Source organism: Bufo gargarizans, chromosome 1 (genome assembly GCF_014858855.1).
Source record: "Bufo gargarizans isolate SCDJY-AF-19 chromosome 1, ASM1485885v1, whole genome shotgun sequence".
Classification (NCBI taxonomy): domain Eukaryota; kingdom Metazoa; phylum Chordata; class Amphibia; order Anura; family Bufonidae; genus Bufo; species Bufo gargarizans.
The window spans coordinates 175,198,760-175,222,519 of NC_058080.1; positions in this window are offsets into that span (position 1 = coordinate 175,198,760).

A 23,760-nucleotide genomic window follows, 5' to 3' on the forward strand; every position below is an offset into this window, starting at 1 on the left:
ACATCTCTGAATGCTGTTCAGGCATGCTGGCTGCCTACTTAATAAAGTACAGAAAACAGAATTCAAAGCTTCCATCGGAATATAAAATGTATTAAAAGAAAGTTTCAGTATCTGTTTTTAATTGGTTAAAAGATTGTAGGTCATATATTCCTTTCGAGGAGAGCAATTACATTTTCCAGAATACACAAAATTTACAAATATTGGAAATTTATTAGTGTTGGTCGAGCACCAAAGTGCTCGGGTGCTCGAGTGCTCGAGTAGAACACCTTGGAAAGTCAATAGGAGAACCCAAGTGTGACGAATATGGTACCCCGACTGACGCCGGATGTCAACTACGTCGAGCTCACGAGATACGGTATGGTCACTGGTTACCAAGACGTGACGTTACACCCTCCTGGAGGAGCGGGTAAGGTCAGTCTTGGTACAGTTTTCACAGACTCCTGATTCCAGTGAAACAGCATGTTCTCAGCCCAGAAAGACTGCCACCAGTTCCTTGTTTGATATAAGCCCGATCCGCTAACAAGATTATATAGGGTAAGAAACCAACCAGCGATAGCATATTACTAGGCCGAAACACGGACGTGGGGATTCGTGATCGAGATACCAGACAAGACAGGTGGGAATTAGTATTTTTAACATTTTAGGTGTATCCTTTATTCTGATACACTCTATCCCGGTGGGGTGCCTGATTATTTCTCAGGTCTTTAACCCTTTTAGTCTAATGCACTCTATCCCGGTGGGGTGCCTGATTGTTTCTCAGGTCTTTCCCCTTACTTGTAGGTTCTATCTATCATTATCTGGATAGCTTCTTCCACTCTGGGATCCTTGCCTCTCTAGCCTGAACTAAAATCTGTCCTAGAATGTAAGCAGGACTGGTTTCCTCGGTTAAGCACCACGCTTACCCGCTGCAAGGGTGGTGCTTAACCGACTGGAAGCATTATCTGCTGCAATCCAACCGACGACCTTCAGGGGATTGCGTGCAGGTTTTCAAAAAAATAAATAAACCTGCACGCCATCCCCTGAAGATGCCGACTTGAACGGCGAAACATGTAGGGATGCAGGCAATAGATTTCAGTTCGGGCTAGAGAGGCAGGGATCCCAGAGTGGAAGAAGCTATCCAGATAATGATAGATAGAACCTACGAGTAAGGGGGAAAGACCTGAGAAACAATTAGGCACCCCACCGGGATAGAGTGCATTAGACTAAAAGGGTTAAAGACCTGAGAAATAATCAGGCACCCCACCGGGATAGAGTCCCCTGAGGGACCTACAAGTTTGTTGGTTGCACGAGATACCAGACAGCACAAGATTAAATAATATATTTAATCGCCTTAAGGGCTCACTATACAATACACTCTACACACAAGGAATATATACAGTGGTCTGAGGTTACAGGTGGTATTGTACAAACATAATTAAAGAGAAAAAAGTCAGTTTACCAGATGGATGAGTCCTTTTAGGTTGTAATGAGTTCTTAGCTGTATTCACATGGAGGGGCAGTGATGTCAGCAGGTGTCAGGTCCCTCTAAACACATGTCACGATGTGACCCTCCTTCAGAGAAAAGACACACCCTCTTGCTGACACAAGCCTTTTAAACTGTAGCTGACCCCTCCTCTTCCAGTCTCTGGGAAGGGTTCACCCCTCCCTGCTTATCCTGGCAGCTCAATGACCCACAAAACCCTTTAGGGTTCATAGCTCGAGACGAGAAGGTCACAGGGAGATTGTTCTGGGACCAACAGACCCACCTGGGTTTCGGCTACAAGTAGAGTCCAAGCATGGTACCGTTATTTAGTTTCTGTGGGGAGATATGTATATCTCCCTTCCCTGGCATCCCACCACCAAACCATGACCATGGACCTGTTCATCGTGGCCACAGGGACACAAATATGTATCCGGTTTGTGCCTGTGATGGCTGGGCGATTTATAACTCCTTATGAACTACCGGCGCAAGAAAGTCTGATCATTTCCATTGAACTCGGGAATGCACTAGACCTCCTGCAGAGAAGTCTTTCCTATTCCTTTAGCTGGGTTCCTGTCTGGCTGAACGGAAGTGTTAAAAGTTGTAAACACTGGTGGACCTTTGAAGCAGGGCCCCCCTGTTGAGCTCACTACCTCTGCCACCTTTCAGCTGATGGCTGGTGTGGGGACATGGCTGACAGTAAATATTAATCTATATTCCTCACACCGAGCATTAAACCAGGCACCCCCTGCTCTGAAGAGGTGAGGGTGTCTGGTTTATAATAAAAGGCCAGAAATTGATGGAAACACCACTAAAAATGGGAACAGCATGGGGAGGATGTCTGGATGCATCTTGGACTCCTAGGTCGCTGCTTGGAACAATGTTGTCCGAGTAGTACGCCACTTTTACAGACTGACAATAATACGCACAAAACAGAAGATAAAATCGATTTTAGAGAAAAAATTGTTAGGAATCATTCTTTCATGTATATTTAATTGTATATAAGTGCAAATGCTGCCAAAAATCACAAGGAAGAGGCACTCCAATACAACATGCATATCACATAAAGGAGGGCCTCATTCACATTGTGGTATAATTATTCAGGTAGTGGGACTCCTACACTCATAAAGCCTGTGCACTAAGGAAAAGGGATGCCAAAAATTTCAAGGAACCAGCACTCCAATACACACTTTATTACACATAAAGGATGGCATCATATACACCCTTGAAAAATTATGATTTCTGGCCTGCTGGTGACCCTCAAAAACATTTGGAGCAAGGGCCTGCTGGTGACCCTCTAAAACATTATCGGCGAGGGCCTGCTGCTGATCTGACCATCTAAAACATTAGGGGTGAGGGTCTACTGCTGATCTGACCATCTAAAACATTAGGGGCGAGGGCCTGCTGCCGAGCTGACCATCTAAAAAAAAATGTGGGCGAGGGCTTGCTGCCGAGCTGACCATCTCAAACATTATGGGCGAGTGCCTGCTGCTGAGCTGACCATCTAATAAATTTTGTGGGTGAGGGCCTGCTTCCAAGCTGGCCATCTAAAAAATGTTGTGGGTGAGGGCTTGCTGCCGGACTGACCATCTAAAAAATGTTGTGAGCGAGGGCCTGCTGCCGAGCTGACCATCTAAAATTTAGGGGTGAGGGTCTGCTGCTGAGCTGACCCTCTAAAACATTATGGACGAGGGCCTGCTGGTGACTCTCAAAAACATTTTGGGTGAGGGCCAGCTGCTGAGCTGACCCGGTAAAACATTAGGAGCGAGGGCAGCCTAATAAGCATGTTGATATGATGGAGGAGGAGGATGAGAAAAGGGAGATTGAACCATATACCCTTTTTAGTGGTGGAAGGGGTGCATGGGAATACAGCGTATTCAATACACCATAAAAGCCACATTTAGAGTGCCTTTATGTTCGGCCGCTTTCCTTTGGTGGAGTAGAGAAGTCAGGGGCAATCCAGGCCTTGTTCATTTTCATAAGAGTCAACATTTTGTCAGCATTTTCAGTTGACAGGCGGATGCGCCTATCAGTTATTATGCCCCCAGCAGCACTAAATACATGCTCTGACAAAACGCCAGTTTGTGCCACGTGTCCAGCTTGGGCACCCAATAGTTGTAAGGCACACAGGGATCACTGAGGATGCTGACACGGTCTGCTACATACTCTATCTTTAAAAAAATATTCCTCCTTGTGACACTAGGCCACTAATCAGGTTGAGGGTGCTGGTGGGATGTCATAAAACTGTCCCAGGCCTTGGAGAGTGTTGCCCTGCCTCAGTTGGAACTGCTGTATGTTCCCCTCATCTCCCCTCCTCATTTAGTCAAGGAACTACGTACTCTGCAGCCAGCGTTGTCAGCTGGAAATTTTTGGAGCACTTTTTCCATAAGGACCTTCTGGTATTGCACCATTCTGCGCATCCTCTCCACCACAGGAATGAGAGATGAGAAGTTCTCTTTGTAGCGGGGGTCAAGAAGGGTGAACAACCAGTAATCTGTGTTGACCAAAATGCGTACAACGCGAGGGTCGCGGGAAAGGCAGCCTAACATAAAGTCAGCCATGTGTGCCAGAGTCCCAACAGACAAGACTTCACTGTCCTCATCAGGAGGATGACTCTCAATCTCCTCATTCTCTTCATCCTCTTCGGCTCATCCACGCTGAACAGATGGAATAAAACTTCCATGGGTACTACCCTCTGTAGCGGAGGCAACCGTCTCCTGCTCCTCCTCATTATCCAATTTGCACTGTGAAGACGAACTGAGGGTGGTTTGGCTATCACACTGTGTACTTTCTTCCCCCATTTCCACCTCTTCCACATGCAAAGAGTCCACCTTAATTGTGAGCAGCAAGCGTTTGAGTAGAAACAGAAGTGGGATGGTTACGCTGATAATAGCGTTATTGCCGCTCACCATCTGTGTTGATTCCTCAAAGTTGCATAAAACTTCACAGAGGTCAGAGATCAATGCCCACATATGGCCTGTGAAGAGCAGAAGCTGACTGGAAAGGCGATGACCATGTTGCAGCTGGTATTACACTACTGGCCTCTGCAGCTCACAAAGCCTGGCCAACCTGTGGAACGTGGAGTTCCAGCACGTGCTCACATTGCACAACAGTCCGTGAGCTGGCAATTGCAAGCACTGCTGCAGCATTGCCAGAACGACGGAAGCTGTCAATGACTTGCGGAAAAGGGCACACACGCGGCACACCTTCACCAGTAGCTCAGGCAAATTGGGGTAGGTTTGAGGAAACCGCTGAACCACTAAGTTAAACACGTGGGCTAGGCATGGTATGTGTGTGAGCTTGCCGAGCTCTAGTTTGAATGGCGAGAGCCACAGCTCAGTCTAGTCCCTTACCCACTGCAAGGGTGGTGCTTAACCGACTGGAAGCATTATCTGCTGCAATCCAACCGACCACCGGGTCGCACTGGTCTGACTTTGAGAGTGGTGTCCTGTGCCACCCTGCAAACTGGGACATGAAGCTGGATATTGTGGATGAGTGTGTTTCTTGTGCTCTGGCAGCAGGCACAGTTTCTCCGCGCCCAGTGCCATGGCCTCTGCGTGCACCATCAGCAGCATGGCGACTTCCCCATCCCTTACTACTCACCTTGCGCATATTAAATGGTATATATGCTTGCAAGTATGTTACACGTACAGTAACGCAGGTTTTGTAAGTGTATGCGCAAATAAAGTACACAGAATGTCAAAGATATTTTTAGGATGCGCACACATTTAACAGGAGGTATAGCGCAAGTAATGTCCCTGTGACCACTGCCTAATAAAAAAATGACACTGAATGAATGTTACTGATATTTAGGATGTGCACACATTAAACAGGAAGTATAGCGCAAGTAATGTCGCTGTCACCACCGCCTAATAAAAAATTACACTGAATGAATGTCATTGATATTTAGGATGCGCACACGTTAAACAGGAGGTATAGCGCAAGTAATGTTGCTGTCATTAGCGTCTAATAAAAAATTACACTGAATTAATGTCACTGATATTTAGGGTGGGCAAACGTTATACAGGAGATGTAGCACAGGTAATGTCACTGCCACCAGCAGCAAAAAAATTGGTCTGAATGTCACTGATATTTCGGATACACAAACGTTATACAGAAGATGTAGCGCAGGTAATGTAACTGTCCGCAGCGGACACCATCTACAGAAAAAGTACACTGGATTTCGCAGATATTTTTAGGCATCGCACACGTTAAACAGGAAATGTAGTGCAGATAATGTCGCTGTCACCAGCAGCAAAAAAAATTACACTGAATGTCATTGATATTTCGGATGCGCTAACGTTATACTGGAGATGTAGCGCAGGTAATGTTGCTGCCAACAGCAGCAAATAAATTGGTCTGAATGTCACTGATATTTTGAATATGCAAACGTTATACAGGAGCTGTACCGCAGGTAATGTAACTGTCCGCAGCGGACACCGTATACAGAAAAAGTACACTGGATGTCTCAGATATTTTTAGGCTGCGCACATGTTACACGGGAGATGTAGCGCAGATAATGTCGCTGTTACTAGCGGCGAAAAAAATTTGACTGAATGTCACAGATATTTCGGATACGCAAACATTATACAGGAGATGTAGCGCAGGTTATGTAACTGTCCGCAGTGGACACCGTTTACTGAAAAAGTACACTGGATGTCACAGATATTTTTAGGCTGCACACACGTTACACAGGAGATTTTGCGCAGATAATGTCGCTGTCACCAGCGGCGAAAAAAATTTACACTGAATGTCACTGATATTTCGGATGCACTAACATTATACTGGAGATGTAGGGCGGGTAATGTGGCTGATTGCAGCGGCCAAACAATTGCAAGCTATTTAGCGCAGGTTGCGCTAAAAATATATATTACTGCCAGATACAGCTATAATCCTTAAAAGGACTTTTGGGTCTCTAATAGTGATGGATAAACATTGCCCAGAACAATTCGCGAATGAGATAAAATGTTTGTGAACTGCAAGTTTGCTGCTGTCCCCATTCACTTTAATGGCAGGGGAACCTGAAAAACCTTCTGGTAATATTTGCCGCCACAAAATACTTACTAGAAGTGCACAAATTGTCCCACAGCATGGACAGTGACAAATTCCCACAAAAAATATGTATTTAAATCAGGGCCATTTTTATGCATCTTAAAGGAAAACTGTCAAAAATGTGCCCTGCTGGAGCCTAGAAAATTTTTATTTTAGACCACAGGAATACATGCCCCAAACATTAGGCATTCACCGGACAGAAAACATCAAGTAATTATGTGGCTGGAGGTACAGTATATTAGGCTGTCAATGAATATCAATTTTACTGCAGGCTAGTGGACTACAGGCCCCAAAAATTATTTATTCACCGTACAGAAAAGAACAATTGATAATGTGGCTGGAAGTACATTAGGCGGTCACCATATAACAATTTTACTGTTGGCCAGTTAGATTACAGGCCCCAAAAATGATGCATTCACCGTACAGAAGATCAAATGATCATGTGGCTGGAGGTATATTAGACGGTCAATGAATATCAATTTTACTGCAGGCCAGTGGACTACAGGCCCCAAAAATAATTCATTCACCGGACTGAAAACATCAAGTGATTATGTGGCTGGAGGTATATTAGACAGTCATTGAATATAAATTTTAATGCAGGCCAGTGGAGTACAGGACCCAAACATTATGCATTCACCGTATAGAAAACATCAAGTGATTATGTGGCTGGAGGTATATTAGACGGTCAATGGATATCAATATTACTGCAGGCCCCAAAAATTATTCATTCACCGGACAGAAAACATCAAGTGAATATGTGACTGGAGGAATATTAGACGGTCATTGGATAACAATTTTACTTCAGGCCAGTGGAGTACAGGCCCCAAAAAGTATTCATTCAACGTACAGAAAAGAACAAGTGATTATGTGGCTGGAGGTATATTAGACGGTCACTGGATATGTGTCAAATACACATGTCAAATACATATGTTTAAAAGAACTAAAAATATAAAATTGGATTAAAAACATAACAAAACAATAACAAATACAGGTATACTCTGCCGTCTCACTAAACCCTCAAACTGATTTTAAAATTGAGAGATTAGTCAACATGTCCTACGGTGTAGAACATGTCTAAGCCCGGGCACCACGTCAAGGTTTCTCAAGTAGCCCGAGACCTAACACTCTCCTACCTGAGCCGTATGGGCGATACCAGGAGCCAGTGGGCAAATTACAGGAGCATGAGGCCGACTCACAAACAGCTCACCAGTTACCTCCAGCATGTAACCATGCTTACAATGGGAGGAGGGAGGAGTCTGTGAGTCCCACTCAAGACTGACTGATATGGCCCAGGCCTCACAGGTGCACCTAAATGTGGCCTGTAGATGGAAAACAGGCACATTTAAGTTGGAGTTTATACACCTCCAGGAATCTATATATACAAACTAAAAAGACAGGGTGGCATTAGCAGGAGGTGCTCAAACCCACATGCAGTCGTGCATATAAACAGTGGAGCAAATCCTGCACTTGTGGCCCGTTGCTAATGGCGATCCCCAGCAAAATGCATACGGTGGAGGATGCCCGCTGCGAACCACAAGTACCACAATAGACATCTCACACAAGATAACAAGTGCGTATGTCATAATCAATATAACAATATAACAAAACAATAACAAATACAGGTGCACTCTGCCATCTCACTAAACCCTCAAACTGATTTTAAAATTGAGAGATTAGTCAACATGTCCTACGGTGTAGAACATGTCTAAGCCCGGGCACCACGTCAAGGTTTCTCAAGTAGCCCGAGACCTAACACTCTCCTACCTGAGCCGTATGGGCGATACCAGGGTGGCATTAGCAGGAGGTGCTCAAACCCACATGCAGTCATGCATATAAACAGGGGAGCAAATCCTGCACTTGTGGCCCGTTGCTTATGGCGATCCCCAGCAAAATAGCCCGAGAAACCTTGACGTGGTGCCCGGGCTTAGACATGTTCTACACCGTGGGACATGTTGACTAATCTCTCAATTTTAAAATCAGTTTGAGGGTTTAGTGAGACGGCAGAGTGCACCTGTATTTGTTATTGTTTTGTTATATTGTTATATTGATTATGACATACGCACTTGTTATCTTGTGTGAGATGTCTATTGTGGTACTTGTGGTTCGCCGCGGGCATTCTCCACCGTATGCATTTTGCTGGGGATCGCCATTAGCAATGGGCCACAAGTGCAGGATTGGCTCCCCTGTTTATATGCACGACTGCATGTGGGTTTGAGCACCTCCTGCTAATGCCACCCTGTCTTTTTAGTTTGTATATATAGATTCCTGGAGGTTTATAAACTCCAACTTAAATGTGTCTGTTTTCCATCTACAGGCCACATTTAGGTGCACCTGTGAGGCCTGGGCCATATCAGTCAGTCTTGAGTGGGACTCGCAGACTCCTCCCTCCTCCCATTGCAAGCATGGTTACATGCTGGAGGTAACTGGTGAGCTGTTTGTGAGTCGGCCTCATGCTCCTGTAATTTGCCCACTGGCTCCTGGTATCGTCCATACGGCTCAGGTAGGAGAGTGTTAGGTCTCGGGCTACTTGAGAAACCTTGACGTGGTGCCCGGGGTTAGACATTTTCTACACCGTAGGACATGTTGACTAATCTCTCAATTTTAAAATCAGTTTGAGGGTTTAGTGAGACGGCAGAGTGCACCTGTATTTGTTATTGTTTTGTTATATTGTTATATTGATTATGACATACGCACTTGTTATCTTGTGTGAGATTTCTATTGTGGTACTTGTGGTTCGCCGCGGGCATCCTCCACCGTATGCATTTTGCTGGGGATCGCCATTAGCAACGGGCCACAAGTGCAGGATTTGCTCCCCTGTTTATATGCACGACTGCATGTGGGTTTGAGCACCTCCTGCTAATGCTACCCTGTCTTTTTAGTTTGGATTAAAAACATGGCTAACAAAATCCCCCCTCTTGAAAAAAAAAAATATGATAGCTGAAATTCGATAACATGTGGTCATCACAGATGTTGAATTCCTCCATGGCCCCAAACATTAGACATTGACTGGACAAAAAAAAAGCCTTTTATGATACTGTATTTACATAAGACAGGGGCCGTTATTTGTTCTGTGTGGTGGCGGATATGTGTGGACTGGCATGAGGAAATTTAATTAAACGTGGTAGTCACAGGTTTTGAATTCCTCCGAGATCCATGCCTCATTCATTTTTATAAATGTAAGGTAGTCCAAACTGTCGTGAGCTAGGCGAGTGCGCTTATCGGTCACAAATCCCCCCCCTGCTTAGCTGAACGTTCTTTCGGACAGGAAACTCGACGAGGGGCAAGCCAAGAGTTCCATGGCAAATTGTGCCAGCTCTGACCACAGGTCAAGCCTGCACACCAAGTAGTCAAGGGGTTCCTCGCTTCTCAGAGCGTCCACATCAGCCGTTAACCTGATGTAGTCGAACACCTGTCGGTCAAGGCATTCCCTGAGGCTGGATGATCTCATATCCGAAGTGACCAACACATCTTCAAACCTCCCTCTTCTTGCATGCGCTGTAGGATTGGTACCCGCAAATGTTTCTCTGTGGGTGGAAATTCCTCTGCCAGCGCCCGCAATAGCAGAATGCAGCATCTCTCGAAGCAAGGCCTGGAAATGTTGCATTTTGACAGCCCTCTGTGATGCTGCTCATCTCCCAGGAGAATGTCGTCCTCGGTCTCCTCCCCCAGCCACGGACAACACCTGGGATCCAAGAAAAATGTAAAGCCTGCTCTTCTTGCTCCTCCTCCTCCTCCTCCCCCCAGGCACCATCCTCCTCTTTCTACTCTTACAGACTCCTACTGACTTGTCACAGATTGAGTAGCCCCCCTGATAATTAATTCAGCATTGCGACATCCTCATCTTCCTGTTCCTGCTCCTCGATGGCTTGATCAATGACACAATGCAATGCATGCTCCAGAAAGAAGGCATAAGGTACGATGTCACTGATAATGCCCTGGCTGCGACTGACAAGTTTGGAGATCTCATCAAATGACGGCAGAAGTCTGCATGCATCGCACATGAGCAGCCACTGGCGCAGGGAAAAAAAAAAAACAAGCTCCCCAGAACCTGTCCTGCCGCAGAGTTTGTACAGGTAGTCGTTAACGGCACGTTTCTGCTGGAGCAGCCTATCAAGCATATACAAGGTGGAGTTCCAGCGCATCGGGCAGTTATAAATCAGACATCAAGTGGTGTCGCCGCTGAACGTCAGCAAGGCGAGCCATGGCCATGTAAGATCTTCTAAAATGGCCAGAGATTTTTCTGGCCTGCCGCAAGACATCCTGGACCCCGTGTTATTTGGCAACGAAACGCTGCACGACTAAGTTCAGGAAGTGTGCCATGCACGGCACGTGTGTCATTTTGCCCTGTTTCAGCGCGCTTAGCAGATTGGCACTGTTGTCGCACACCACTTTACCAACTGTCAAATTGAGCGGGGTTAACCACTGAACGGCCTGTGACCACAGAGCTGAAATTAGTGCTGGACCGGTGTGGCTCTTGGCTTCCAGGCACAATAGCCGCAGCACAGCATGGCAACGTCTTACCTGGCACGTCTAATTGGTTCTGAGGGGGGTGCAGCAAAAGAGGCAGTAGCAATGGAAAAGTAGGAGTCAGCCGAGGAGGAAACGGAGGATGGAGTAGGAGGAGGAGAAGAAGAGGTGGGCCTGCATGCAATTCATGGCGGTAACACCAAATCCACACGGGTGCCACGGGTTGCATGCTTGACAGCCATCAGAATGTTCACTCAGTGGGCAGTAAAATTTATGTACCTTCCTTGCCCGTGTTTGCTAGACCACGTGTCTGTGGTCAGATGTATCTTGGCACCGACACTGTGTGCCAGAGATACATTCACTTGCTACTAAACATGGCCATACAGCTCTAGGATGCCCTCCTTGGAGAAATATTTCCTTCCGGGGACCTTCCATTGCGGTGTGCCAATGGCCACAAATTTTCTAAAGGCCTCCGAGTCCACAAGTTTATATGGCAGTAGTTGGCGGGCTAGCAGTTCCAACAAGCCAGCGGACAGCCGTTGGGCAAGAGGTTTATCCGGCATTATCAACTTTTTACATTCGAACATTTGGGCCACGGAAGTCTGTGGAGTGGAGGACAAATGGGAGGAGAAGGATAATAGGCAGCACGTGGAGCGCCGGGAGTGTGACTTTGTAGGTTCTGACGGTGTTGGTCCCACTTGGCTCGCTGATGGGAGTCTAGGTGCCTTCTTAAGGCAGTCGTCCCTAGGTGAGTGTTGGGCTTATCGCGACTTATGCGTTGACAGCACAGGCTGCAGATGGCAACACTATTGTCAGCAGCTGACACGTAAAAAAAAGCCCACACTGCGGAGCCATGTTCCGGCATCCTGGGAGCGGCAGATGTGACCGTGCATGATGGATGGCTTGCTCCAGATACATTTGCAGTGTGCATAAGGTACGATGTCACTGATAATGCCCTGGCTGCGACTGACAAGTTTGGAGATCTCATCAAATGACGGTAGAAGTCTGCATGCATCGCACATGAGCAGCCACTGGCGCAGGGAAAAAAAAAAACAAGCTCCCCAGAACCTGTCCTGCCGCAGAGTTTGTACAGGTAGTCGTTAACGGCACGTTTCTGCTGGAGCAGCCTATCAAGCATATACAAGGTGGAGTTCCAGCGCATCGGGCAGTTATAAATCAGACATCAAGTGGTGTCGCCGCTGAACGTCAGCAAGGCGAGCCATGGCCATGTAAGATCTTCTAAAATGGCCAGAGATTTTTCTGGCCTGCCGCAAGACATCCTGAACCCCGTGTTATTTGGCAACTAGAGTTGAGCGAACACCTGGATGTTCGGGTTCGAGAAGTTCGGCCGAACATCCCGGAAATGTTCGGGTTCGGGATCCGAACCCGATCCGAACTTCGTCCCGAACCCGAACCCCATTGAAGTCAATGGGGACCCGAACTTTTCGGCACTAAAAAGGCTGTAAAACAGCCCAGGAAAGAGCTAGAGGGCTGCAAAAGGCAGCAACATGTAGGTAAATCCCCTGCAAACAAATGTGGATAGGGAAATGAATTAAAATAAAAATTAAATAAATAAAAATTAACCAAAATCAATTGGAGAGAGGTTCCATAGCAGAGAATCTGGCTTCCCGTCACCCACCACTGGAACAGTCCATTCTCAGATATTTAGGCCCCGGCACCCAGGCAGAGGAGAGAGGTCCCGTAACAGAGAATCTGTCTTCATGTCAGCAGAGAATTAGTCTGCATGTCATAGCAGAGAATGAGGCTTCACGTCAGCCACCACTGCAACAGTCCATTGGCATATATTTAGGCCCAGCACCCAGGCAGAGGAGGGAGGTCCCGTAACAGAGAATCTGTCTTCATGTCAGCAGAGAATTAGTCTGCATGTCGTAGCAGAGAATGAGGCTTCACGTCAGCCACCACTGCAACAGTCCATTGGCATATATTTAGGCCCAGCACACACACAGGCAGAGGAGAGAGGTCCCGTAACAGAGAATCTGTCTTCATGTCAGCAGAGAATTAGTCTGCATGTCATAGCAGAGAATGAGGCTTCACGTCAGCCACCACTGCAACAGTCCATTGGCATATATTTAGGCCCAGCACACAGGCAGAGGAGAGAGGTCCCGTAACAGACAATCTGGCTTCATGTCAGCAGAGAATTAGTCTGCATGTCATAGCAGAGAATCAGGCTTCATGTCAGCCACCACTGCAACAGTCCATTGGCATATATTTAGGCCCAGCACACACACAGGCAGAGGAGAGAGGTCCCGTAACAGAGGATCTGGCTTCATGTCAGCAGAGAATCAGTCTGCATGTCATAGCAGAGAATCAGGCTTCACGTCAGCCACCACTGCAACAGTCCATTGTCATAAATTTAGGCCCAGCACCCAGGCAGAGGAGAGAGGTCCCGTAACAGAGAATCTGGCTTCATGTCAGCAGAGAATCAGTCTTCATATCATAGCAGAGAATCAGGCTTCACGTCACCCACCACTGTAAGAGTCAATTTTCATAAATTTAGGCCCAGAACCCAGGCAGAGGAGAAAGGTCCCGTAACAGACAATCTGGCTTCATGTCAGCAGAGAATCAGTCTTCATATCATAGCAGAGAATCAGGCTTCACGTCACCCACCACTGTAAGAGTCAATTTTCATAAATTTAGGCCCAGAACCCAGGCAGAGGAGAAAGGTCCCGTAACAGACAATCTGGCTTCATGTCAGCAGAGAATCAGTCTTCATATCATAGCAGAGAATCAGGCTTCACGTCACCCACCACTGTAAGAGTCAATTTTCATAAATTTAGGCCCAGAACCCAGGCAGAGGAGAAAGGTCCCGTAACAGACAATCTGGCTTCATGTCAGCAGAGAATCAGTCTTCATATCATAGCAGAGAATCAGGCTTCACGTCACCCACCACTGTAAGAGTCAATTTTCATAAATTTAGGCCCAGAACCCAGGCAGAGGAGAAAGGTCCCGTAACAGACAATCTGGCTTCATGTCAGCAGAGAATCAGTCTTCATATCATAGCAGAGAATCAGGCTTCACGTCACCCACCACTGTAAGAGTCAATTTTCATAAATTTAGGCCCAGAACCCAGGCAGAGGAGAAAGGTCCCGTAACAGACAATCTGGCTTCATGTCAGCAGAGAATCAGTCTTCATATCATAGCAGAGAATCAGGCTTCACGTCACCCACCACTGCAACAGTCCATTGGCATATATTTAGGCCTAGCACACAGGCAGAGCAGAGAGGTCCCGTAACAGACAATCTGGCTTCATGTCAGCAGAGAATCAGTCTGCATGTCATAGCAGAGAATGAGGCTTCACGTCACCCACCACTGCAACAGTCCATTGGCATATATTTAGGCCCAGAACCCAGGCAGAGGAGAAAGGTCCCGTAACAGACAATCTGGCTTCATGTCAGCAGAGAATCAGTCTTCATATCATAGCAGAGAATCAGGCTTCACGTCACCCACCACTGTAAGAGTCAATTTTCATAAATTTAGGCCCAGAACCCAGGCAGAGGAGAAAGGTCCCGTAACAGACAATCTGGCTTCATGTCAGCAGAGAATCAGTCTTCATATCATAGCAGAGAATCAGGCTTCACGTCACCCACCACTGTAAGAGTCAATTTTCATAAATTTAGGCCCAGAACCCAGGCAGAGGAGAAAGGTCCCGTAACAGACAATCTGGCTTCATGTCAGCAGAGAATCAGTCTTCATATCATAGCAGAGAATCAGGCTTCACGTCACCCACCACTGCAACAGTCCATTGGCATATATTTAGGCCTAGCACACAGGCAGAGCAGAGAGGTCCCGTAACAGACAATCTGGCTTCATGTCAGCAGAGAATCAGTCTGCATGTCATAGCAGAGAATGAGGCTTCACGTCACCCACCACTGCAACAGTCCATTGGCATATATTTAGGCCCAGAACCCAGGCAGAGGAGAAAGGTCCCGTAACAGACAATCTGGCTTCATGTCAGCAGAGAATCAGTCTTCATATCATAGCAGAGAATCAGGCTTCACGTCACCCACCACTGCAACAGTCCATTGGCATATATTTAGGCCTAGCACACAGGCAGAGCAGAGAGGTCCCGTAACAGACAATCTGGCTTCATGACAGCAGAGAATCAGTCTGCATGTCATAGCAGAGAATCAGGCTTCACGTCAGCCACCACTGCAACAGTCCATTGTCATAAATTTAGGCCCAGCACCCAGGCAGAGGAGAGAGGTCCCGTAACAGACAATCTGGCTTCATGTCAGCAGAGAATTAGTCTGCATGTCATAGCAGAGAATCAGGCTTCATGTCAGCCACCACTGCAACAGTCCATTGGCATATATTTAGGCCTAGCACACAGGCAGAGGAGAGGTTCATTCAACTTTGGGTAGCATCGCAATATAATGGTAAAATGAAAATAAAAATAGGATTGAATGAGGAAGTGCCCTGGAGTCCAATAATATATGGTTATGGGGAGGTAGTTAATGTCTAATCTGGACAAGGGACGGACAGGTCCTGTGGGATCCATGCCTGGTTCATTTTTATGAACGTCAGCTTGTCCACATTGGCTGTAGACAGGCGGCTGCGTTTGTCTGTAATGACGCCCCCTGCCGTGCTGAATACACGTTCAGACAAAACGCTGGCTGCCGGGCAGGCCAGCACCTCCAAGGCATAAAAGGCTAGCTCTGGCCACGTGGACAATTTAGAGACCCAGAAGTTGAATGGGGCCGAACCATCAGTCAGTACGTGGAGGGGTGTGCACACGTACTGTTCCACCATGTTAGTGAAATGTTGCCTCCTGCTAACACGTTGCGTATCAGGTGGTGGTGCAGTTAGCTGTGGCGTGTTGACAAAAGTTTTCCACATCTCTGCCATGCTAACCCTGCCCTCAGAGGAGCTGGCCGTGACACAGCTGCCTTGGCGACCTCTTGCTCCTCCTCTGCCTTGGCCTTGGGCTTCCACTTGTTCCCCTGTGACATTTGGGAATGCTCTCAGTAGCGCGTCTACCAACGTGCGCTTGTACTCGCGCATCTTCCTATCACGCTCCAGTGCAGGAAGTAAGGTGGGCACATTGTCTTTGTAGCGTGGATCCAGCAGGGTGGCAACCCAGTAGTCCGCACAGGTTAAAATGTGGGCAACTCTGCTGTCGTTGCGCAGGCACTGCAGCATGTAGTCGCTCATGTGTGCCAGGCTGCCCAGGGATAAGGACAAGCTGTCCTCTGTGGGAGGCGTATCGTCATCGTCCTGCCTTTCCCCCCAGCCACGCACCAGTGAAGGACCCGAGCTGCGTTGGGTGCCACCCCGCTGTGACCATGCTTCATCCTCATCCTCCTCCACCTCCTCCTCATCCTCGTCCTCCTCGTCCTCCAGTAGTGGGCCCTGGCTGGCCACATTTGTACCTGGCCTCTGCTGTTGCCAAAAACCTCCCTCTGAGTCACTTCGAAGAGACTGGCCTGAAAGTGCTAAAAATGACCCCTCTTCCTCCTCCTCCTCCTCCTCCTCCTGGGCCACCTCCTCTTCCATCATCGCCCTAAGTGTTTTCTCAAGGAGACATAGAAGTGGTATTGTAACGCTGATAACGGTGTCATCGCCACTGGCCATGTTGGTGGAGTACTCGAAACAGCGCAACAGGGCACACAGGTCTCGCATGGAGGCCCAGTCATTGGTGGTGAAGTGGTGCTGTTCTGTAGTGCGACTGACCCGTGCGTGCTGCAGCTGAAACTCCACTATGGCCTGCTGCTGCTCGCACAGTCTGTCCAGCATGTGCAAGGTGGAGTTCCACCTGGTGGGCACGTCGCATATGAGGCGGTGAGCGGGAAGGCCGAAGTTACGCTGTAGCGCAGACAGGCGAGCAGCAGCAGGATGTGAACGCCGGAAGCGCGAACAGACGGCCCGCACTTTATGCAGCAGCTCTGACATGTCGGGGTAGTTGTGAATGAACTTCTGCACCACCAAATTCAGCACATGCGCCAAGCAAGGGATGTGCGTCAAATTGGCTAGTCCCAGAGCTGCAACGAGATTTCGCCCATTATCACACACCACCAGGCCGGGCTTGAGGCTCACCGGCACAAACCACTCGTCGGTCTGTTGTTCTATACCCCGCCACAACTCCTGTGCGGTGTGGGGCCTGTCCCCCAAACATATGAGTTTCAGAATGGCCTGCTGACGTTTACCCCGGGCTGTGCTGAAGTTGGTGGTGAAGGTGTGTGGCTGACTGGATGAGCAGGTGGAAGAAGAGGAGGAGGAAGCCGAGAAGGAGGAGGTGGCAACAGGAGGCAAAGAATGTTGCCCTGCGATCCTTGGCGGCGGAAGGACGTGCGCCAAACAGCTCTCCGCCTGGGGCCCAGCTGCCACTACATTTACCCAGTGTGCAGTTAGGGAGATATAGCGTCCCTGGCCGTGCTTACTGGTCCACGTATCTGTGGTTAGGTGGACCTTGCCACAGATGGCGTTGCGCAGTGCACACTTGATTTTATCGGATACTTGGTTGTGCAGGGAAGGCACGGCTCTCTTGGAGAAGTAGTGCCGGCTGGGAACAACATACTGTGGGACAGCAAGCGACATGAGCTGTTTGAAGCTGTCTGTGTCCACCAGCCTAAATGACAGCATTTCATAGGCCAGTAGTTTAGAAATGCTGGCATTCAGGGCCAGGGATCGAGGGTGGCTAGGTGGGAATTTACGCTTTCTATCAAATGTTTGTGAGATGGAGAGCTGAACGCTGGCGTGTGACATGGTTGAGACGCTTGGTGACGGAGGTGGTGGTGGTGGTGTTGGTGGTACATCCCCTGTTTGCTGGGCGGCAGGTGCCAACATTCCTCCAGAGGCGGAGGAAGAGGCCGAGGCGGCAGCAGCAGAATAGGCCGAGGCGGCAGCAGCAGAAGAGGTAGCAGGGGGAGCCTGAGTGACTTCCTTGGTTTTAAGGTGTTTACTCCACTGCAGTTCATGCTTTGCATGCAGGTGCCTGGTCATGCAGGTTGTGCTCAGGTTCAGAACGTTAATGCCTCGCTTCAGGCTCTGATGGCACAGCGTGCAAACCACTCGGGTCTTGTCGTCAGCACATTGTTTGAAGAAGTGCCATGCCAGGGAACTCCTTGAAGCTGCCTTTGGGGTGCTCGGTCCCAGATGGCGGCGGTCAGTAGCAGGCGGAGTCTCTTGGCGGCGGGTGTTCTGCTTTTGCCCACTGCTCCCTCTTTTGCTACGCTGTTGGCTCGGTCTCACCACTGCCTCTTCCTCCGAACTGTGAAAGTCAGTGGCACGACCTTCATTCCATGTGGGGTCTAGGACCTCATCGTCCCCTGCATCGTCTTCCACCCAGTCTTGATCCCTGACCTCCTGTTCAGTCTGCACACTGCAGAAAGACGCAGCAGTTGGCACCTGTGTTTCGTCATCATCAGAGACATGCTGAGGTGGTATTCCCATGTCCTCATCATCAGGAAACATAAGTGGTTGTGCGTCAGTGCATTCTATGTCTTTCACCGCTGGGGAAGGGCTAGGTGGATGCCCTTGGGAAACCCTGCCAGCGGAGTCTTCAAACAGCATAAGAGACTGCTGCATAACTTGAGGCTGAGACAGTTTCCCTGGTATGCATGGGGGTGATGTGACAGACTGATGGGGTTGGTTTTCAGGCGCCATCTGTGCGCTTTCTGCAGAAGACTGGGTGGGAGATAATGTGAACGTGCTGGATCCACTGTCGGCCACCCAATTGACTAATGCCTGTACCTGCTCAGGCCTTACCATCCTTAGAACGGCATTGGGCCCCACCATATATCGCTGTAAATTCTGGCGGCTACTGGGACCTGAGGTAGTTGGTACACTAGGACGTGTGGATGTGGCAGAACGGCCACGTCCTCTCCCAGCACCAGAGGGTCCACTAACACCACCACGACCATGTCCACGTCCGCGTCCCTTACTAGATGTTTTTCTCATTGTTATGGTTCACCACAACAACAAATATATTATTTGGCCCAATGTATTGTATTCAAATTCAGCGGGATATAAATTTGAGGCCTAGTATTTAGGCGCTGGGTGACCGGTATGGATTTAGTGACAGAATTAGACTTGGAAATGCACAGAAGCGTGTGTGTGAAGTTATTCTGAATGACCCTATGTGCACCTTCAATATGATCTACCCTTTTAGGGATAGATTTCAAATAGCTCTGATATAGCAGAAACGACTAAATTATGAAATTGCTAAATTGGGAATTGTATTTCAACCCAGAACAAAAAATGTGCTTTGACGGACACTAAATAACTTTCCCAGCCACAACAGGACAGCGGTAACGAGAGATTTAGCGGGATATAAATTTGAGGCCTAGTATTTAGGCGCTGGGTGACAGGTATGGGTTTAGTGACAGAATTAGATTTGGAAATGCACAGTAGCGGGTGTGTGAAGTTATTCTGAATGACCCTATGTGCACCTTGAATATTATATACCCTTTTAGGGATAGATTTCAAATAGCTCTGATATAGCAGAAACCACTAAATTATGAAATTGCTAAATTGGGAATTGTATTTCAACCCAGAACAAGAAATGTGCTTGAACGGACACTAAATAACTCGCCCAGCTACAGCACTAGGGACAGATTTAGCGGGATATAAATTTGAGGCCTAGTATTTAGGCGCTGGGTGACAGGTATGGGTTTAGTGCCAGAATTAGACTTGGAAATACACAGTAGCGGGTGTGTGTGAAGTTATTCTGAATGACCCAATGTGCACCTTGAATATTATATACCCTTTTAGGGATAGATTTCAAATAGCTCTGATATAGCAGAAACCACTAAATTATGAAATTGCTAAATTGGGAATTGTATTTCAACCCAGAACAAGAAATGTGCTTGAACGGACACTAAATAACTCGCCCAGCTACAGCACTAGGGACAGATTTAGCGGGATATAAATTTGAGGCCTAGTATTTAGGCGCTGGGTGACAGGTATGGGTTTAGTGCCAGAATTAGACTTGGAAATACACAGTAGCGGGTGTGTGTGAAGTTATTCTGAATGACCCAATGTGCACCTTGAATATTATATACCCTTTTAGGGATAGATTTCAAATAGCTCTGATATAGCAGAAACCACTAAATTATGAAATTGCTAAATTGGGAATTGTATTTCAACCCAGAACAAGAAATGTGCTTGAACGGACACTAAATAACTCGCCCAGCTACAGCACTAGGGACAGATTTAGCGGGATATAAATTTGAGGCCTAGTATTTAGGCGCTGGGTGACAGGTATGGGTTTAGTGCCAGAATTAGACTTGGAAATACACAGTAGCGGGTGTGTGTGAAGTTATTCTGAATGACCCAATGTGCACCTTGAATATTATATACCCTTTTAGGGATAGATTTCAAATTGCTCTGATATAGCAGAAACCACTAAATTATGAAATTGCTAAATTGGGAATTGTATTTCAACCCAGAACAAGAAATGTGCTTGAACGGACACTAAATAACTCGCCCAGCTACAGCACTAGGGACAGATTTAGCGGGATATAAATTTGAGGCCTAGTATTTAGGCGCTGCGTGACAGGTATGGGTTTAGTGACAGAATTAGACTTGGAAATACACAGTAGCGGGTGTGTGTGAAGTTATTCTGAATGACCCAATGTGCACCTTGAATATTATATACCCTTTTAGGGATAGATTTCAAATAGCTCTGATATAGCAGAAACCACTAAATTATGAAATTGCTAAATTGGGAATTGTATTTCAACCCAGAACAAGAAATGTGCTTGAACGGACACTAAATAACTCGCCCAGCTACAGCACTAGGGACAGATTTAGCGGGATATAAATTTGAGGCCTAGTATTTAGGCGCTGCGTGACAGGTATGGGTTTAGTGACAGAATTAGACTTGGAAATACACAGTAGCGGGTGTGTGTGAAGTTATTCTGAATGACCCAATGTGCACCTTGAATATTATATACCCTTTTAGGGATAGATTTCAAATAGCTCTGATATAGCAGAAACCACTAAATTATGAAATTGCTAAATTGGGAATTGTATTTCAACCCAGAACAAGAAATGTGCTTGAACGGACACTAAATAACTCGCCCAGCTACAGCACTAGGGACAGATTTAGCTGGATATAAATTTGAGGCCTAGTATTTAGGCGCTGGGTGACCGGTATGGATTTAGTGACAGAATTAGACTGGGATATGGCCAAAAAATAAACAGACTATTGCTGGTTAAATGCACTTGGTGTGACAACTTCACCCTGATGTAGGCTTTAGCCAAAAAACAACCACACCATTGAGGGTTAAATGCACTTGGTGACAGGCGCAGCTTGCCCCTGATTTAGTATATGGCCAAAAAATGAACAGACTATTGCTGGTTAAATGCACTTGGTGTGACAGCTTCACCCTGATGTAGGCTTTAGCCAAAAAACAACCACACCATTGAGGGTTAAATGCACTTGGTGACAGGCACAGCTTGCCCCTGATTTTGTATATGGCCAAAAAATGAACAGACTATTGCTGGTTAAATGCACTTGGTGTGACAGCTTCACCCTGATGTAGGCTTTAGCCAAAAAACAACCACACCATTGAGGGTTAAATGCACTTGGTGACAGGCGCAGCTTGCCCCTGATTTTGTATATGGCCAAAAAATGAACAGACTATTGCTGGTTAAATGCACTTGGTGTGACAGCTTCACCCTGATGTAGGCTTTAGCCAAAAAACAACCACACCATTGAGGGTTAAATGCACTTGGTCGCAGCTTGTGCTGGCGCACCACAAGACACAAAATGGCCGCCGATCACCCCAGAAAAATGTGACTGACAAACGGTCTGTGCAGCCTAAAAACAGTGAGCAATTGAGGATCAGCAGCTCAATGATCCACAGCTGCAGATCGATCAGTTAATCAAGTCCTTTGGAGGAGTTAATCTGCCTAATCTCGCCCTACTGTCGCAGCCGCAACCTCTCCCTACGCTAATCAGAGCAGAGTGACGGGCGGCGCTATGTGACTCCAGCTTAAATAGAGGCTGGGTCACATGGTGCTCTGGCCAATCACAGCCATGCCAATAGTAGGCATGGCTGTGATGGCCTCTTGGGGCAAGTAGTATGACGCTTGTTGATTGGCTGCTTTGCAGCCTTTCAAAAAGCGCCAAGAAAGCGTCACAAAAGCGCGAAGAAAGCGAACGAACACCGAACCCGAACCCGGACTTTTACGAAAATGTCCGGGTTCGGGTCCGTGTCACGGACACCCCAAAATTCGGTACGAACCCGAACTATACAGTTCGAGTTCGCTCATCCCTATTGGCAACGAAACGCTGCACGACTAAGTTCAGGAAGTGTGCCATGCACGGCACGTGTGTCATTTTGCCCTGTTTCAGCGCGCTTAGCAGATTGGCACTGTTGTCGCACACCACTTTACCAACTGTCAAATTGAGCGGGGTTAACCACTGAACGGCCTGTGACCGCAGAGCTGAAATGAGTGCAGGACCAGTGTGGCTCTTGGCTTCCAGGTACAATAGCCGCAGCACAGCATGGCAACGTCTTACCTGGCACGTCTAATAGGTTCTGAGGGGGGTGCAGCAAAAGAGGCGGTAGCAATGGAAAAGTAGGAGTCAGCCGAGGAGGAAACGGAGGATGGAGTAGGAGGAGGAGAAGAAGAGGTGGGCCTGCATGCAATTCATGGCGGTAACACCAAATCCACACGGGTGCCACGGGTTGCATGCTTGACAGCCATCAGAATGTTCACCCAGTGGGCAGTAAAATTTATGTACCTTCCTTGCCCGTGTTTGCTAGACCACGTGTCTGTGGTCAGATGTATCTTGGCACCGACACTGTGTGCCAGAGATACATTCACTTGCTACTAAACATGGCCATACAGCTCTAGGATGCCCTCCTTGGAGAAATATTTCCTTCCGGGGACCTTCCATTGCGGTGTGCCAATGGCCACAAATTTTCTAAAGGCCTCCGAGTCCACAAGTTTATATGGCAGTAGTTGGCGGGCTAGCAGTTCCAACAAGCCAGCGGACAGCCGTTGGGCAAGAGGTTTATCCGGCATTATCAACTTTTTACATTCGAACATTTGGGCCACGGAAGTCTGTGGAGTGGAGGACAAATGGGAGGAGAAGGATAATAGGCAGCACGTGGAACGCCGGGAGTGTGACTTTGTAGGTTCTGACGGTGTTGGTCCCACTTGGCTCGCTGATGGGAGTCTAGGTGCCTTCTTAAGGCAGTCGTCCCTAGGTGAGTGTTGGGCTTATCGCGACTTATGCGTTGACAGCACAGGCTGCAGATGGCAACACTATTGTCAGCAGTTGACACGTAAAAAAAAGCCCACACTGCGGAGCCATGTTCCGGCATCCTGGGAGCGGCAGATGTGACCGTGCATGATGGATGGCTTGCTCCAGATACATTTGCAGTGTGCTTTTTCCCTCCTGTGCACTGCGAGTTCTGCCTACTTTTCCTCCTTCTCCTCCCTATCTGCTCCTCCGTCTCTCCCTCTGAACTCCCCTCCTCTTCCTCTCTTGTGGGCACACACGTGACGTCCATCGACACGTCATACCATCGTCACCTTCACCATCACTGACATTAGAGATCTCGGAGTAGGCAGCAACACCGGGGACCACTCTCCTTGGGCTGATCTGGATGCTGTCGTCAGACCGCGGGGTGGCGGCCATTGCTTCCTCCTCTTCCTCATCTGATGCCAAGAATTAGGGGAGGGGGCAAATGGGTATATAACACCAGTTGCAATTAGTTATTCCAATAGCTTTTGTCCCTCTATCTAGCTGCGGTATCTCAGCAGAACCGCACAAAACTGCAGCACAATACAAATGCACTATAATA